This window comes from Gavialis gangeticus, unplaced genomic scaffold (assembly GCF_001723915.1).
Source record: "Gavialis gangeticus isolate Ggan-Ray unplaced genomic scaffold, GavGan_comp1, whole genome shotgun sequence".
NCBI lineage: Eukaryota > Metazoa > Chordata > Crocodylia > Gavialidae > Gavialis > Gavialis gangeticus.
In genome coordinates, this window is record NW_017729034.1 from 86,372,425 (window position 1) to 86,391,784 (window position 19,360).

Here is a 19,360-nt window from a genome sequence, read left to right on the forward strand (position 1 = left end):
AGACAACTATCTGAGACTGCTTAGGAATAATGCATCCTGAATCTGTTCAGAAAGTTGAACTAGATGGAACTTTATTTTCCTTCCAACTGAATCATTTTATAAAATACTGATACAATGTGCCAGTAAAGAGTATTGTATGTTAGGTAGTTAAGGGCAAAGTCCAAAATGTTGACTATTTTTCTGATCTGAACCTAAAAGTTTAGTTCATTATCTGTACCGGTTAAGCTGGAAAATAATAGTGAAAAATCTCAAGTGAAAATGTTGGTGCAGCTGTGACACCTGACGCCTCCTGGAAGCTGGAACTACCAAAGGCCACGTACAGGTATTACACTTCTACCAGTATAAGTGATTGGAAACTGGTCTATATCCATAACAGAACAGAAGTTTGGCACACAGACTGGTTTAAAAATAGCTAAACCCAGTCTAAAATTTGCCCTCCCCTCACCCGTCCACCAAAGGGCAAATGTGTGTTCTGTTCACCAACCTCAACTACTCTGCTTACAGCAAACCGCGTAACATAGATTGATTCCGCCTTGGGCTTTTTGAATGTCTACCTAGCCAAAGAGTGGGAAATAAATAGTAACCATTTAATTCAAATTTAAGAAAAAAACTGTCATAGCATTTTTTGAAGGAAGAAGTCTATAGGATTAAAATGCAGGACACCTTCATAAGAAGAAAGGAACATAGGACTGGGTAGGGCCTGCTGGGTTGTCAAATCCAGTGCCCTCTATTGAAAGAGGCATCATATAATCCTTTTTATAAATGTATCAAACTTAATCTTAGAAGCAACTTTCTCCACCACATGCACACGCATGCACACACACACATTCCTGGAAGACTGTTACAGAATGCAACTTCTAAGAATTGCCTTCTAATTTTTCCTCTACATTTGTTGATGGCCACTCGATACACATTTATTAGGGTGCCATCATTGTCCTTTAACTCATATAGCTCTTCTCTAGCCACGTGCAAACATTCTGTTTCTACCAGGAGAATCACCACTCTCGCAATACAAACCACAAGTGCACACAATTCCACCTTTTTCTCCCAAAGCAAAGACAATTGTTCCAAGAAAAAAAACCAACCCAAACTCTAGCCATGTACAAGTTTCTCTCTGGGGAGTTTCTGTTGACAGAAAATAGACTCTCTCATGACTTAACTGCTCCCAGGGACCAGGAGGAACGGAGCCACAAGGAAAGGCTTCCATGTATTCCAGAGACGAGAGTTACCTTTGTCCGGAGAAGGCATCAACTCCTGCCCCTCCTGTACAGGGAAGGGTTGGGAGGGGAGGAACAACTAGTAGCTGTTCCCTTGCAACTCCTCCCACACCAGACTTCCCAGTGTGAGAAGGGGGGGGGGTTGCCATGCTACTCCAGTCCCTTGCAAGTCATGTCTTGCATACAATACATCTGTTAGTGTAGGCCAGAATTGCATTTACTCTTTTGTGGTAGCTTAACCCTCAGATCTTTCTCTGTAGTGCTGCTGCCTAGGAAGTTATTCCCCTATCTGATATTTGTGCATTTGGTTTTTTTCTTCCTTCTGTGTAGAAACTTACATATACCTTTGTTGAACTTTTTTGCCTGTAGCCTAGTTCTCTAATTTATCAAGATCTATTTTAACACTATTCCTACCCTCCAAAGTGATTCCAACCCCTCACACTTTGTATCATCTGCAAACTTTGTAAGTTTGGGAATGGGAGGCCTGCAGCAGCTCATTCTTTCCCCAGACCAGAATCAGCCTGGTTTTGGGAAGGCATGAGGAGCAGGAGAGGGGGAGGTTGCAGGTTGAACACCTTTACTGCTCCCACTCCCAAAATCATTTCTAAAGATGAAAACCTGCCACTGCTTGACATGAATGCATTCACAAAGTCTCTGTTTCTGTTTACCGCTCCAATATATATTTATAAAAAGCAATCATAACACCTCTCAGCTCAAATTCATTTTGCTGAACTAAACAAGCAAAGCTCCTCTCATTTCCTCTTGTAGGACTGGCTCATCATTCCTTATTCATACTGCTATCTCTTTTTAACATCTGTTCCTATTTGAATTCATCTTTCTTGAACATGGGTACACATTATTGAGTTACATACAGTATTCCAGATGAGGTCTGAGGTCTCAACAATGCCTTGTGCAACAGCATTAATACAACCTAGTGGAGTTCTGTAGAAACATAGTAGGATTCTATAGCCATTTTTCTAAAAGAATATGAAATGCAAGCAAGAAAAAAAATCTCTCACTTATCTGTGTTTTTAAACTTCCCACATTTCATAGCAGGGAAAGCTCAAAAATGATGTTGAATAGGTAGGAGGACTTTTCCCTAAGGATCCTAGTTTTTCCCTTCCCCTGTAATGAAATATAAATGACATATACTGGGAAGTGCCAAGAAGTTCCTGTTTCCCTAAGGGCATCACATACACAACCTGAACTGACAATGCTAGTCTTTCAGCACTCACTGGAGGTTTAATTCAACCATCTGCCAACTTTTTTATTTTTTTTAATTTACATCCTTACATCAAATAATGGCTTACATCTTCAGAAGGTGAAGATCCATTAGGAAAAGAAAAAGAAACTCCCCGGAAGATTTAGTAGCACAAAACAGATTACTAATAAGGAACCAGAACCTGTCAAACCAAACAATTCTATCTCTGTTGTTACATTATTTACATTATTTGCCACATAAATACCCTGAACTAAGGAAGCCTGGAACAGGAATCTGCTGTCTCAATGAAAGGTTACCTTAGTACACAGGATAACCCAGTCCCTGATCCTCTTGCAGTGAACTCAAAGCCAATGTTCCTAATTATTTCATGCATACATTTCCCCCATGAAATGACTGATTCAATTTAGATACTTTGTGCCGGATGTCCAGCTGATGTTATTAGCCAAGCTTCACTGAGGTTATTAGAGCTCCATCAGTTTACCTCAGCTGAAGGTCAGACCTTTCATTTCTAGTTTATATGCTTTCAGGGATGGGATAGTATCTGCTTCTGTATTTGAAAACCCCCTGAAATGTTTTGGGAAGTAGTGCGATATAAATTAACAAACTACGACAAATGCAATTGCAAATTAGTGGTGATTCAGACAACCTTTTATGAAACACTGAATCTATTCTCTTAAGTACATTTTATAAGAACATGTATTGCATGTCCTGTGGAAGGTAGCACACAATAAAATGGTTTCATTTTCAGGCTGATAATTTTCTGGTTTTTTCATGAAACCTCCTCTCCTATGCATCTGAAAATGAAGATGGGGAATCCTAAATAAGCCAGCATGTTTCACTAACAGTCTGATTCCAATTTCACTTATACCAGTGTTACTTGAGTGTCTCCCCTTTGATATAGGGCAGAGGTTCCCAAACTTTTTCTTATTGCACATGCCCTTCCAGATTTACCAGCTGCCCACATACCTGTCGGCATGTATTTTATATTTTAACCCCTTAAATGCCTATATTATAATGAAAATTAAATCTGCCATTACATAGTTTCATCCATGTACCCCCCCAGAGATGTCTTACTTAAGCCCAGAGGTATGCATATCAGTTTGGGAACCCTTGACATAGGGTATATTTGCACATAACAATCATATCCAAGGCTATCGATATAAGCTGTTAGGATGCAACTTGTTATGTCTACATGTATCTGTAGTGATACAGTATAGCAAAACCATTATTTCAATATTAACCTTGCTTCATTTGGGGTCCAGGTTAGGACAATTTAGCTCACTTTTATTGCCACAGGATCATGCAGACCTAACAGCCAGCTCTTAGGGGCTTCACACTCCTGAACAGTAGCTCCCCTCCCTTTTTAAAGTCATTAAAAATACGTAATTAACAATACCACATAAGAAATAAGAAACATGGACTAATATAGTATAGGGAGCAACAAGATTGCTGGAGTTTGCGTGCTATAGAGAGGTAATCTGAATGGATGTTGTCACCTGAATCAGTCTATACAGAATTTAACTGGGACATGTTTATAATGATCACCCAGTTCATTTTTCAACAGAGGTCATTTCCTTCACATGAGAAAGTAGATTTACTGATTTTTTTTACTTTAGGTACCAGACTCTAAATAAGAAAATTCACCACAAGCCATGTCCCTAGAAAATTCTGTATAAAGATAATTCATGCATTGAAAAACTAGTAGTCCAATAGGTTAGTGATCCTATTGAGGGATTATGAATCAAATTTATACATGTTAATATTAGGTATGCACTGATTAACCATGTGTTTGGTGGCCTATGAGAAATGAGTCAGTTGTCTCAAACCTTTTCATAGAGGATAAACATCTGCATTAAAAACAAATAAACCCTCAGTTATAATAAACACTAGTCTCAGCAGAAAAGCTCAGAGATTGAATAATCACATTTTGAAGTGGTCCTTCCAATGTCAGCGTTGAGGCACATGTACAGGAATAGGGTGCACCCTCCAGGGGCTTCTAGGTACCCCAGATGGCCGGGCTGCACCTAGATGCCTACTTTCTCTCCTGCCTGCCACATCTTAGTGCAGTAATTGAGGTATTGTTCCAGGAATCTGCCTTTAGGGAACCGAAGCCTCAGTCTTTTAGGTGTTTTGCTTCCTCCTACTATTCCCCCAGTCATGGATCTGACTGGGCAGTGCAGGAATCTGCCCTCCTTTCTTTCTCTTACCTCCTCTCTGGCTGTAGGTCAAATTCAGGCCCTTTTAGGCTCTGGCCCACTTTAATTTAATCAGAGCCCTGACCCACCTGGCACAGACCCTCTCCCAGGTCTGTCACTTGAAAAAGGGCTTTCACCTGCTTCCTACTCCTAAACCAACAAAATAAATAGAAAAGAGGAAACAGGAAAAAAAAACACAGAGGGAATTGTAGGGTGCTGAGTACTCGGCTCTGCAGCTTCTATGCCTCCTCTCATAACCACCCCAGCTCACCAACATGAGCAGAGAAAAAAAGAAAAGGAATGAAAAGCAGACCCACATCAGGCTCTCACGAATGGTCCTTGGTCCTCAGGAAACACCCACTCCCTCAGGCCCTTCCTGGGCCAACACAAACAGTACTGTCTTCTTGGGTATACTCAGTCCCCCAGGGCTCCTATGGGGTCAACATGAATGGTCTTAAGCTTTCTGCATGCACCCCTTCCAGGAGTCTCCCAAGTCACCAGTAAAAGGGCGGGGGGTGTATGAAAAAAAGAAGTCCTTAGTGTTAGACCCTGACTCCACGTGGCATCCAACAACAAGGGAAGCGCGATCTAATTGTTCAGGATCCAGTTGCTCAGGGAGCAAACAGGGAGAAAACATCAGCACACATTACTAGCCAACAGCTTTATTCAGAATGGAGACAGCTTCGTGCAAAGGTTCAACAAACCGGGTTTATGCTCATTAATATTTACTCCACCTTTGCCCCTCCTTTGTTCCACCCATATCTCCTCCTATCTCAAGCTCCACCTCTGTTTACTGTTTACTTCATTAGCATGGAATTGCGTATGCATTTCATTCATTTACATGCCTTTTTGCTATGAGCGCATGCATAAGACGGTGAACCTGGCTTCTTTCAGTCAATTGTGGTTTCTTGCTGACTCCTTCTTCATCTCCAAGGTCTTACTTCTGCTTTATCTCCTGAGGATAGCTGGTGGGCTGCATTCTGTTCTCCTTACACAATGAATATCCTACACACTACCACATTGTTAGGACACTGCTTGCCTAAGCGTCTCTCAATGTTACTTTTAAAATATCATTCTGCCTTGTGGCCAGCAGCTTTGCTGAGACACAGATTAAAGCCCTTATTCAGCTGCAAATCCAGTGCTCCCCAAGATCCAAATATTGTCACCCTAACACACAGTAATTGTAATCCCCATGTACTCGGTCCCTCACTCTCTGCTGACACAGGTTTCTCCTGGCTAGATGCATGTCTACTCTTGCCTCCCTCAAAGGCTCCATGTCCCTTCACTGCCAGGGCCAGCCTTCCTGCTATGCACCAAAGAGGGTTTATATCCCGCTCCTGCCTGGTCATCTCTGACCAGGTTTTCGGTTCCCCTGGCGCTGGTGTAACTGATCTCTTTCTCCCCTCTCGCTGCTGGGTTCTGCAGCCAGCTGACTGCAGGCTGGGCTTTGCAAGGGTGATTCCACAGCCCAGGGCCTGGCTTCTCCCCTCCAGGGATCCCTGCTCCCACCTATGGAAGCACCTTGCCCCCTCTGGTCCAGCTGGGTGCCTCTCTTGGTAGCAAGATCTCCACTCTGGCGTGGTCTTTCCCTGCAGCATGTAATCTTCCCTTCCTCCAGGCTACAAGGCTTCTGGCCTTAAAGGGGTTCTACAAATCTGCAGCTTTTCCTTCTCTTCCCCCCTTTTCCCCATAACAGGGTTTGGTTCCCCTGTTACAGTACAGTAGTGGAGTTGTTGGGAAACAACTGCCACTCCTTGAAAGGACCTTACGTTGCTGATAAACAGAGGACTTCTGTCTGTCATTCTTTAATATTCAACACATACTACATACACCGACATGACATGCATAGCCACATTCTTAAAGAAAAATACATTTTGAAATCTCCAAACTTATTCCATTTCAGATTGAACAGTTTTACCAAAGCAAGAAAGTACAATCCACTCTTCAAAATGATTTTTATTACAATATCAATATAAAACTGGTTTCAGATAGAAAGCAGTCCTTTTACTTAATGCCCATGAAGTTATATAAAGGTCTGAGGGTGAGTTAACAGTGAAAATAGATGAGAGAAAAAGGAATAGAAAGAAACAGGCATTCTCATTTTTTATTATGCTGAAGAAGAAAAAGGTTAGGAAACATACTAATGCTAAGGATGACTGAGAAAAGGAAATATAGGTGAGCTGTGAAGAGTACTAGGAATGGTCTGACTAGATGCAGCAGTTACATGTTGGCAATTAGCATTCACCCTAATCATACAACAAAGTTTTTCTCTCTACAAGCAGGTCCGCTTCAGTTTGCCATCTTTTTTTCCTTTTTTTTTTTTTTTTTTGATGGAGAACAAAGAATTCAAAAGACCTCAGGATGAGGCAGTTGGAGGTTAGGAGACTTACAATGAGATTACAAGACAATCAACAAAAGAGAGTTTAATCATTAATTTGTCAAACTGAACTTTGAGAAACCAAGAGGTGAGCTTTGTGCAGAGATGGTGACTCTTTTTGTATCAGGCTTTCTATTTAATTAATTTAAAAGTGAGACTGAGGTTTTTCAATTTCTTTAAGATGATCAGGCTAAAGAGTTCTCCCCATATTAATCCATGTAATGAGAAGAAAGAGTTCTATAGCTCCCTCTGAGGGAGTAAAAGATTAGAAAGCTGACAAAGTAAACTTTATTCTGCAGTGATTTAGACCCTTTAGTCAAAACACATAAAGAAGTAACCTTGGGGTGTAGCAAATTGGAAAAAAATGAAAACTGGACTAATTAAACCAGATATTGTACTAGTATAAGATGAGTTAGGAAAGACATTTCAGGTTCTCTGAAAAAAGCTAAAAATATTGGTGTCATCAGAATACAGATGCTTATAGTTCTCAGAAATTAAGTAGCGATTCATATACAGGGAAACTATGTGACATCTTGACTGCAGTTCTGATATACTCGAGTGTGAACCCAATTATCCCAAACAAGTGAAAAATGCTTCTATTATTCATATGAATAACTGTATCTTTAAACTGTGTCATGGGCATACTAAATGTTTTATAGACAAAATAAAAGGACAGGTCCCTAATTTGAACAATAAAGCAGAAATACATGACAATGACTCACCATAGGGGAGGCACTATTAGGGGAGATGAGATACAATATTAAGTAATCATGAGATTTATTTCATTAAGCACTTGAGCTTCTTTGTCATGAGAGGGAGGCTTTAGAAAGGATTTGCAGAAAGTGGGGACGGGGAAGATGCCCCAAGCACAGAGAACAGCATGAAAAAAAGCAGTGCTAATACAAAATCACAAAGTGTAACAGATTTGTAAAGCATGGGTGACCCAGTCACTTATCAGGGAAAACCACATCCAGGCTATAACTTCTGCTGTGGTGAAAAGGCATTTCTCTGAATCTGATGGCCCGATTGCTCTGGCAGTCATATTGTGGCTTTGTAGTTCTTGCAGGATTATATGCTCGTAATATATATGTAACACATTGTAGTGTCACAGAATGCAAGTGGAGCCAAAAGTTGTTTTCATGACTGTATAGGTCAGGACTTAAAAAAAAACCTGGAGCTACACAAGTCTTTCCAAACAAATCACCTTCACAACAGTAAGATTAGATTATAAAAAGGGTAATCTTATATTCGTTTGAAGAAAAAAAAAATGTTCCTATCTGGTCCCCGTTGACCATTTATTTAGAATTTTTTTAATTCAGCTTCTTAATAGATCCTCAAAACACATAGGCATAAAAGAAATGAAGGGCATTTTTTCTCACTGAAACCTAGTGGAAGATGGTTACAATTTGAATCCTTTTGCTTTCTAGATTTTGGTTACAATATTCTGTCAATGATACTATTACTTTCCCTTCTACCGATACAAAAGGATGGATTTATGGAAAGCTTTCTGAGAAAACTCTTGCACAAAAAGATTCTTTATTACTACAGCTGTGGTATAGGGCAATCTCTATATAAGTGACCAATGAGCCAAGCCAGGTGGCTGTGTTAATCTGATGTCAGGCAGAAGGCAGGATAATAAAATTCAAAACACTTCAACAACCTTGGACATTCCACCACTGACCTCAGAATAGCTGTTCTTAACCAACAGAATTTAAAAAATTGGCTCAAATGGAAAATTGTCAGACAAGAAATCATCCACACACTGGATTGTGTTATGGAGGATCTAAGCACATCAATTCATAGAGGCCACTGCAACTGTTGAGGCACCTTAGATGCTGCAACAACCCTCCTCTACTCCATATGAGGTTAATTGAGTTGCTTTGCATTGTTGGTGATTTTTCAACCAAAGTGACCTGGTAGCACCCATCTCCTCTCCAGGTATGGATGGCTGTTGGCTCACAGGGAGCTCATCCACCCTTTGACTGGTCTTGCTTATAGTCCTTCTGGGTGTCCACATACCCTCCGCAACCAAACTAGCCCAGGTGGGGGCACCAGTTTAGCCTTTGACAACCCGACCATGGAACAGGCTGTACTGGTTTACATGGTACCGGGTAACAGACCAAGAGAGGCCTGGCCTGCCAAGCAGGATCTTACCTTATTACCTGAATACATTTTTTATGTCCCTATGGGTTGCTTTGTTATCTCCAACTCACCTCTCTCAGCACTGCCCTCTCTCCTTCCTTTCTCCCCTGCTTTTCCCTCCCTCTTCCCTGTCTTCTGTATTTAAATCATTTCTTCTACTTTATAGCCTGCTCACTTCATGTCTTTTCATAGCATTTAATGAACTGAGCTGTGCGTCATTAAGGCTTATGCATCTCTGATTCAGATAGTATATAAGGTGCATCTCTACCCTGCCTTTTGCATGAGTGACCAAAGCCAGCATAGCGTATAGTTGTTTACAGCTTGATAGATCAGAACAATGCTGCCAGTCTAGCAGGTAAATCTTTCCCTCATTGACTAAAAGCAAGAGCAACTCAATTGCCTAAAGACACAGGACTTGAGAGACACAAGATTTAAGCACTCAGGCTTTCTTCTTTAAGCATCAGAAATCACCTTTAAGCCTACCAAACCTCAACCTTTAAAGGGACTGGATGAAAACAAGTATTGAACACTAGCTGCTGTCAAGAGATGCAGATGCACAGAGTGATTCCACATGGTTGGACTAATCAAGGTATTCAGTACAAAGGCAGAAGTTGACATTTTTCAGCTGGTTTCAGATCCAAATCAATTGTTGCACGACCCTAACAGCAATGGTATTCATGCCAGAGTCTTAGTGAAAGGGAGTAATTCTTAATGAAAAGCAGCAATTGAAAAGAGTTCTGTACTTATCGAACAGATACTTAGATAACTTTGGGGACATCAATAATCAGACGTGAATCAATAGGAAAAAGCACCTTCAAAGGCCAGGTAACCAGATTTGGATGACTGCAAAATGATGACTCATCTAGATTTCCTATTCCTTTTTGAAGTATATACAGAAAAAAGGATGGGAGTAGTAGGGCAGGGGAAGGTGGCAAAAAGACAGTAGGATAGCTCTTTCTTTAACTCTGGAACACAAAGCCAGGCAGGTAAGGAGTAAAGGAGGTGTTAAGCAGAAGGACTGCTTTAAATCAGTGAGAAGCAGACTGAGACAGAGCATCTTTTTGAGATAGTATTAAATAAATAAAACATTTAAATAAAAGGAAAAAATAACATTATCAACAATTTAAAATGTTGAAGTTATACTTTTTGAGAAATTAAATATTTTTGTGATTTTTAAAAATGTTAAGTGTTCAGTTTTCAAAATTTTCAATACTTTTGGCCTTTTCCTACTAATTGCAATAGAAAGAATAACAAAGGATTTGGTTTTTATTTCCTTTTTCCATGCCCTTATTTTAAAAACAAAAGAGGAAATTTTGAAAAGTTAGAAAGAGAAAAGGGAAAATGTCATATGGAAATATGCAAGTGGAAAAAAAACCCTGAATAAACATTCATTGCATTACATTTCTGTGAAAAAAAGGAAAACCTACTCTATTGTTTTGCTGAATCTAATAAAGTTCTTTGTTCAATGTTAAAAGAAAGTGAATTTATTTGTTTTTTTAATTACCGTCACATAACCGGTGTCTCCCTGAAAATAAAAATAATCCTTCTTTATAGCCAATAGTTATATGCAATTGTTTATTTTAAAAATTCATAAAGTAAGTTGTTTGTCTGTAATTTTCCATTCAGTTTCTCCATTAACTAACTACTGACTTTAACAGGGAGAGGACCTTCTAGAGAGCTTATCTTTTTATACATGTATGCTTCTTATGTTTTTCAATGGATTTCTAATGTGTTCTGAGAACAATATGGGAGCCCACAAGTGGATAATTTTAAATTGATATGTTTCCACAGCTTCTTACCAGAGCCTATTTCATTTACCGAATAAGAGCATCAACTTTATATTTCAGAACCATTAAGTTTAAAACCTGTAGGAGCTATAGCTTTCATGAAATATTAATCAAATGTTTTCTGTTAGAGTTAAGTATCTCACTGAATTTTATAGCATTAAGGAGTTTTACCTTTCAAAAAGTATTTGTCACCTACTTCAGTTTATTTTCATTAGACATTCCCAAAAGGGTTCTTCCTCTTCCTTTTCTTATTTTCAGCATTACCTAGGAAAAACAATATGTTTAGGGCCTCTTCAAATAAAACTTTTAATTATCTGTGAGCCAAGTGACAGGCATATTAGTGGGATTTATGCAGGAGTTAGACCCCTGAGTCCTAAGAGGCCATGTAATTCAGCCTGAGGTCAAAACTACCCTAATAACATTTTATACACCTAAATGCTTTACATACCTCAGTTTGGGATTGCCTGGGTCCCCAAGCAGCCATATTTCAGTATGCAAAACTGTACAAAAATGGCCAGAAGCACTGCCATCAGCAGCTAAGTATCCCTACCTTCTTTGCAGTGATTTAAAGTGGCCTGGGAAGCAGCCAAGCTCCACATCATTCTAAAGGGAAAGCCACAGTGTTTAGCAGACAAAACCCACAACTCACTCCCATCAACAGCACTGAATTCAACACAGAAAAAGGGTGGGTTGCCCAACAGTTTGTTACTGAGGCACTTTTCTGGGAAACGGGGGACCTGAGTTCTAGCTCACCCTCCATTTCCCACTTCTTTGCCACTAGGATATGGGCTGGGCTGGGCATACTCTCTGCCCCTTCTTTTGAAGACATGCTAGTAGATGGATCAAATCCAAGGAACAGGTTCAGCATGGGGACCTGGGTTTCATCCGTCAGCTCAATCCCAGGGTCCCCATGCTCCAGGACCTCAAAACCATATGTGGTGACCAGCTGGGCTTTTTAGAGCTCCTGGAATTGTTTTTCCTAGCTAATGCTGAAAATAAGAAAAGAAAGAAGAAGAACCCTGTATTCCAAAGAAGAACCCTGTATTCCAAAAATACCTGTATCTTTTTGGTTCAGCTTAATTATTCTGGGTGCAGTACCTCATGCTTATGGTTATAATATACCTGGTCTGAAAGTCAAAGAGTTAGCATGGTGCAGAGACTGTAATAATAAGATTTCCAGGCCAATTATGCAAATTCAAGGTAATCTAAAATGTTGGATGCAAACCAACCCCCAGCTGGAACCCTGTGAAGTTCATCATTGTTAGCAGCAACGGCATCACCTCTGTTCTGATAAAGGTGACTGCACCTAGACTCCTGTGATTATGTTTTCAGTACACGGAGTTAAGGAGGAATATGCAAAACTACACAGAATTAAAGCTAAAAAAAAGAAAAGAAAAATGGCACAAGGCTAAGGCACAGGAGAAGAGTAAATTTACATAGCCCTATAAAACAGAAGCCTCAGGAGGGACATGACCATACTCCAGAAACTCCTTCAAGCTAACATTAATATAGAAAGGAAATTATTCACATTTGCAAAAGATGGTAGGAAAAGGAGCAATGGCCTGAAGCTGCAGGCAGAAAAGGTTAAGGATACCTTAGGAGAAAGTTCTTAGAAGGAACAGCAATTATGTAGCAGCATAGACTCCCAAGGGAGCAGAGAGAGAGGCAGCTTCATTTCACATACAGAGAACAAACTGGATGAGATTTTAGTAAAGAAGAGATGTGGTTTTGCGAACCGCTGAACTAGAGAAGAGGCTGTCAGAAAGAAAGACCTGAGTGACCTCTTCTGCTCTTACCATCTATAGATTGGTTTTTCAGTCTGTATTCTCTGAAATCAAAGCTATGCTTTTACAAAACAATCGCTCTGTTTCCTGAAAGTTGGTTTCCTTAAGGAGCTAAACCTTTGACTGGGAGGCACCGTGAGCTTGGCTGGGCCACTTCCAATCCACACTTGACAGTGATCCTGTGAAACGCTCCTGCTACACACACCAAACCCCAGATATGAGCTAATTTACCTACCCAAGAGCAATCCTGAGTATCAGGGGTTAGCAACCTTTTCTAACAGCAGCCAGTGTTTCCCCAGCTGCTTCTCCCACTGCTGTTTCAGCCATCCCTACTCTATGGAGAGGACTGCTCTCTTGCCACCCTTAACATAGCCTCTGCTGAAAAATGTGCCACCAAAAATGTGCATGGGGGCAAGGATTTGAGTAGCAAAGATAAACAGAAGCTGCATTGAGGAGGTGAGAAAGTAGCCCTCTACACAGAGCAGGGACAGCTGGCATGGCAATCAGGGATCAACTGGCCATTAGTAAAAGGCAGAATGGATCTGGTGGCTGGGGTGATGGCAGGGGATTGGTGCACCATTAAAAAGAAGAGTGGAATAGATCAAACCTTCGCAGGCCAGATCCAGTGTCTTCACTATTGAGTCCATTCTTGGCCACAGGTTGCCAACCACTGCATGCGTTTTAGCATTGCTCTCAGGTTTGGTCATGATTATTAGCATGTTCTCAAGGCCCCTTTAAGCTGACAGTATTTCCAGTATTTGGCATACAAGGAAATAAATGGGTGGTGATTATGTCATAGTAGCACTCCAAGTCCCCCCCCATCTAGGGTTCAAATTAGAGCTCTTCTGTTATGCTTGTATCACTCCAACTTGTGCACACATCCTGTTAGAATATGACAGGCTTTACCATTGGAGACGGGTCTAAGTGTATGTTTGTAAATGCCCCAAGGTACAACTTGGATGTGCTGTAGACAAGCTCTGAGTTTTCTCAACACTGAAGTCAATGGGCTGAGAAAGAATCAGGAGTATGATCTTGGCCTTGTTGGAAATTTTTCAATTGACAGGGCTCCCCAACTTTAACATTTTTCAGCTATGCAATGTAAACAAGAATCATAATTTGTGCAAAAAGTACAGACTTTTTTCCTTCTTTGTTTGTATAACTCATATATGTGAGACTGGATTTTGAAGATGAATTCACCTTTGGTCCAACACCAGTCACATGCATTTCATCCAAAAAAGGTAATATTTTTAGGACACTGTAAGAAAGTGAAAAAGGGAGGTACAAGTGAAGTTCCAATGTAAGCTTTACTGATCACCTGAGAAGAAATGAGTAAATCCAGATCCTCCAGAGGACAAGATGAAAAATATGTTCATGAACATGACCACATGTCAGTGTGTGCAGTATAGTTATATCACAAATCAACTCTTCCTTTCAACTAGAATCAAGTTTTTTTCTGGAGGACTCAGTAGGATGGTATGCATTTATAAAAGTGAGAGGGCATGGACACACAACATCTTTATACTAGAGTAATACATATCTGCTTAGCACACTGAAGTAAATTACAGCACAGTCCAGAGCAGAGAGATGACAAAGCTGTCCTGGTGTAGCTGCATACATTAGTTGCTATTACAGTGCCTCACCACTACATGGTGAGTAGCAAACAGCACCCATGCTACCATATTATAAATGTTTGACCTTTACCCCTAGATTTTCCCAGAATTTTTCTACACCAGATTTGAATGAGTTAAACCACATGGCTGTACACCATGTGCCTTTTCCTTATTTATACAGGTGTAAAGGCTAATAACACTGATGTGAATCAGTCATATATCCAAGTCATGTGCTCCTCAAACTACAAAGTTTGGGCTGGTTCTAGGGGCCACTGAACTTTCCCAAGAAAAATACAAACAAGCTTTGGGTGTAGAATTGCACAAAAGGTAGGGACAAGCATTTGGATAAAGAGCACAATGACACCGTTTCCATGCTGCACCCAAGAGCACTGCTTGAAGCAGGAATCATCCATTTGCTCCAAGTCTGCATTTTAGCCAATATAGCTACATGAGAGTGGCCCTGAACATACCACCAGCACTGGTCTTAGGCCCTATGCCTCAGGATGTATTCAGGCTGCTCTAAAGCAGCTATGTTGCTTCATTTTCTGACATTTAGTTAGAAAAAAAAAATACAAACAAAAATACAAACAAAGCAAAAAGGTTGTTTCACAGTTTTATAGTTGGTAGGGTCAGAAGGGACCTGAGCAGATCATCAAGTCTGACCCCCTGCCATGGGCAGGAAAGAGTGCTGGGGTCAAACAAGCCCAGCAAGGTGATTATCTAGCCTCCTTTTGAAGACCCCCAGGGTAGGAGCGAGCACCACTTCCCTTGGAAGTTGGTTCCAGATCCTAGCCGCCCTGACTGTGAAGTAGCGCCTCCTGATATCTAGCCTAAATCTACTCTTAGTCAACTTATGGCTGTTATTCCTCATTACTTCTGGTAGTGCTCGAGGGAACAGGGACTCTCCCATAGCCTGCTGATCCCCCTTGGCCAGTTTGTAGATGGCCACCAGATCCCCCCTCAGCCTTCTCTTGTGGAGGCTGAACAGGTTCAGGTCCCGTAGCCTGTCCTCACAGGGCCTGCCCTGCTGCCCCCTAATCATGCGAGTGGCCCTCCTCTGGACCCTCTCGATGCTATTCACATCCCTCCTGAAGTGCAGCGTCCAGAACTGGATGCAGTACTCCAACTGTGGCCTGACCAATGTCACACAGAAGGGGAGGATCACCTCCTTGAACCTGCTTGTAATGTATCTGTGGATGCATGATAAGGTGCGGTTAGCCTTCCTGACTGTGTCCCTACATTGGCAGCCCATGTTCATTTTGGACATGACACCAATTATGACACCAAGATCCTTTTCTGCCTCTGCACTGACTAGAAGGGAGTTCCCCAGCCTGTAGGTATGCTGCTGGTTCTTCCTTCCTAGGTGCAGTGTTCTTCTCAGTGATGGCCCTCAGTGCAGAAAGGAAGCAATGTTTTGTTGTATTTCTGGCTAAACTCTACCAATTCTTGGAAAGCAGAATGCTCAGTAGAGCACAAAGCTGTAATATACACCTCCAACACCACTGAATTTGCACTGAGGAGAATGCCCATGATCATTCTAATATTTTAAAAGCCTAAGTCAGTCTGTCTGTCTGTCTGCAACACTTTATTCGTGCTCTGATTGGTTGACAGAAATGGCCAGTCAGAGTGCTCCAAGTGTGGCGGTGCACCACCATGATTCCAAAGCTGTACCGAGGACTGGACAGAGGGTGGGGGAGGCCTCGGCTCCCCTACCTCACTCCCTGCAAGAGGCAGAACAGTGGCAACATGGGGCATTAGGTGGCAGCACTCCATCCCAGCCCCCTCCCACCTCCCCCAGTCATTCTTGATGGGCAATTGGCTGGTCACCTCATAAATCTCAAAAAGGCCTTCACTCAACAAGGACACTCCCCCAGAGAGATAGACTGCACTTTTGAAGTAGCCACCCAAATACCACATGAAGAACTGCTGCAGTAGAGAAGAAAAAACCCCATGAATTGCACACCACTGGTTATGACATAACATCCCTCCCTGGAATCTATACAGAAAATCCTCAAACAATTGCAACCCTTACTATAAGGAGACCCAGTTCTCAAAGATATCTTCCCAGAACCACCCATCCTATCCTTTAAACAAGCACAAAACCTCGCCACTAAATTCAGAAAAGTTATGGAGGGGTGCTTTGAGTCTTAAAAAGGTTGAGAACCACTGGTTTAGCATGTTTGTAAAAATCAGTTTTCCAGGGTTCTGACAGTAACTCCAGATCAGACTCTTTATGAAACAGAACTAAAAGAAATACATATCGGCAGTTTAAGCTACTTCCAGTGGTTGGGGCGATACTGCACTTTGAGCAGAGGCAGACTACTAATAGCTCTGTTTTACAAACCTACTGTGAGATCATAATGAGGTCATGCCCCCTCCATTCAAAATAGCAAAGGACTTGATGCAAAGAAAGTCTTTAGCATAAATGGATAGAACATTTTTTGACTATTAGGGCCATTACAGACATTGCTTCAAGTCTTGGACATGAGTCAATGAAGCAAGTCTTTTTTCTTTTTCTTTTTATTTAACCAGAAAAAAGAAAACATTTAACCAAAGGCAAACACTTGTATAATTCATAGTGAATCACAGAATACTGGTAGTACTGGCATTATGAAAAGTCAGGGCCTGGAGCTATCACACCCTTTTCACCCACATCTGCATCACAAAGCACACAAAATATTCCTCAAAACTACTGCTGCCTGGAAAGCAAGAATTTGTTAACAAGAAAAGTCAAGTTTTCACAATGTCTTTTCATCTCACATTGGAATGAAATCAAGATTAAAGAAAAAAGAGAAAGAGGCCAGAAGTTCCAACAGCTCAGCATGTAAGACACTGACCTAGGATATGGGTCTCATATCTCAGAAATAAGGCTAATTTGAAAAAATAGGAACTCAGGGAAAAATGGTGGGCATTTTTACACATGCATGTGCTGCAGCACTGGGTACTTTTCAAAGAAAATGGTGGTGGTCCAGTTTTGAACTAAAACACATCAAAGGTGTTTTAGTTCAAAAGTGCACTACTGCCATTTTCTCTATGCCGATGCACATTTGCTGCTTATACGATGGCAAGTAACAGTGTGGTGCACATCAGCTCGCATGTGGACCAGACTCAATTAATTGGATGTCTGACATGTCATAGCATGAAAAAGTATGTGTATAAATGCCCAGTAAATCTGTAGCTGACAGTACATGGTTCAACCACAGAATAAGATAACGTTTGGGAATGATTTAGACCAGGGGCAGGTACAATATGGCCCTTGGGCTGGATATGGCCTGCCAGAGGTTTCCATGTGGACTGTGGGGCTTCTCCCAAAAGTGAAAGACAATTAGCACCAGCCCTGGCCCTCAGCTGCCCCTCTGAAAGCCAGTATCTCCATACAGGAGGCACCAGCACCAGTGTCCCTGCAGTAACAGCTCCAGCAATACTTCCTAAGCAACCAACCCCCACCCCAGCCTGGCCTGACATGCCCCCAGCCCTAAGGTAAGGAGCACTAGAAACAAGAAGCTTCTGCCTGGCAGAGGCTTTTGCCTGGAGACCCTGTGACTGTTTCCCAGCCCTCCCTCCCTGCCAGAGTGGAAATTCACATAAGTACTCCACCGGGCCAGGGGTCAGGGACTCCCGTTGGGAGAAAGGGTATTGGTAGCATAGGGAACCATGCACTATGGGGCCAGGTGGGGCTGGCCTCGCATGCTGCTGCCATGTGAGGCTGGGGACTCAGGTGAAACATGGGATCCACACATTTTGGGGCCAGGCAGGGCTGACCCGCATGCTACTGCCACTATGTGGGACCAGGGTCTCAGGTGGGAATGCAGGAGTTGTGTGCTTCGGGGCTAGGCAGGGCTGGCTCCACACACTGCTGCCACATGGGGCTGGGAAGTCAGGCAGCGGTGCAGGAGCCACGCACTATGGGCACGTCCACACATGCACATGCATTTTGTTGTCGAGCAAATTGTGCCACTTGGGGCAAAATAACCCTGCCTGGCTCCTCCTGGATCTTCAGCTAGGGGGAGCTAGAGCCTGGGGCCAGCACCAGTGCTGTCCCCAGCAGTACAAAAAGCTACCCTGTCCTGTCCCCAGCAGTATAAAAAGCTGTCCTAGCAAGTAGTTCAGGGCTACTAGCTCTCAGGAGCTTCTGGCACCCAGCCAACTGGTACCTGGGGACACTACCCCTTGTGCCAGCTGCACAGCTGAAGCAGCCCTGAGAGTTCCCTGCACCCTCTACCCACTGCAGCAGTCTGGCAGTGGAGGCTGCTGCCTGGCTGTGACCTGCTGTGCACCTGCCAGACTCAGATGGGGACTGCACAGCCAGTAGAGGTATCCATCCCTCTGGGCCAGCTGCCAGTGGACTGCAGTTGCAGGGTTGGCCTTTGTACGGCACTACTGCCATTTGTCCCCCCGGCCTGGCCATCTGGGCAGCTATCACTCGGAAGATGTTCCAGGTGTGGTGGTCTGCTTTGAACTGTCAAAGCACATCCTCCTGGTCCCAACAGGAGGTATAGCCCCCGAACAAGGGGTTCAACCCCCATACAAGGGGTTCAGCCCCCCCAACAGGGGTTTTGGCACTCTCACAAGGGGTATGGCCCCCAACAGGGGATTCAGCCCCCACACAAGGGGTACAGCCCCCCGACAGGGGCCAAATGGCCCCCACAGGGCCTACCATCCCCCTTGTAAGGCCCACATGTCCCACCCCAAACCCCCAATTGTTTTCCCACCTGGCCCAATCCCCCACCAGTTCCTGCAGCCCCCCCAGTGGCTGCCCCACCCAACCCTACCCTGCAACTTGCACCCCTAGGCCCAGGCACCATCACTTAAAAAGAAAACCCAAGAAAAAGAACAGAAAAAAAATGGGCGAAAAAAGCCTCTGCTTACCTTAGAAGCAGGGGTGGCGGGGCTCCAGGGCCTCCTGGAAGAGCCCCACTCCCCCCCCCCCCCCCCCGGGCAGCACAGGACAGTGGAAGGGCAGGAGGGCCTGGGCTGGGGCCGCTAGGGCTGTCAGTCTGCCCTGCTCTGTGCAGATGGGACGCCA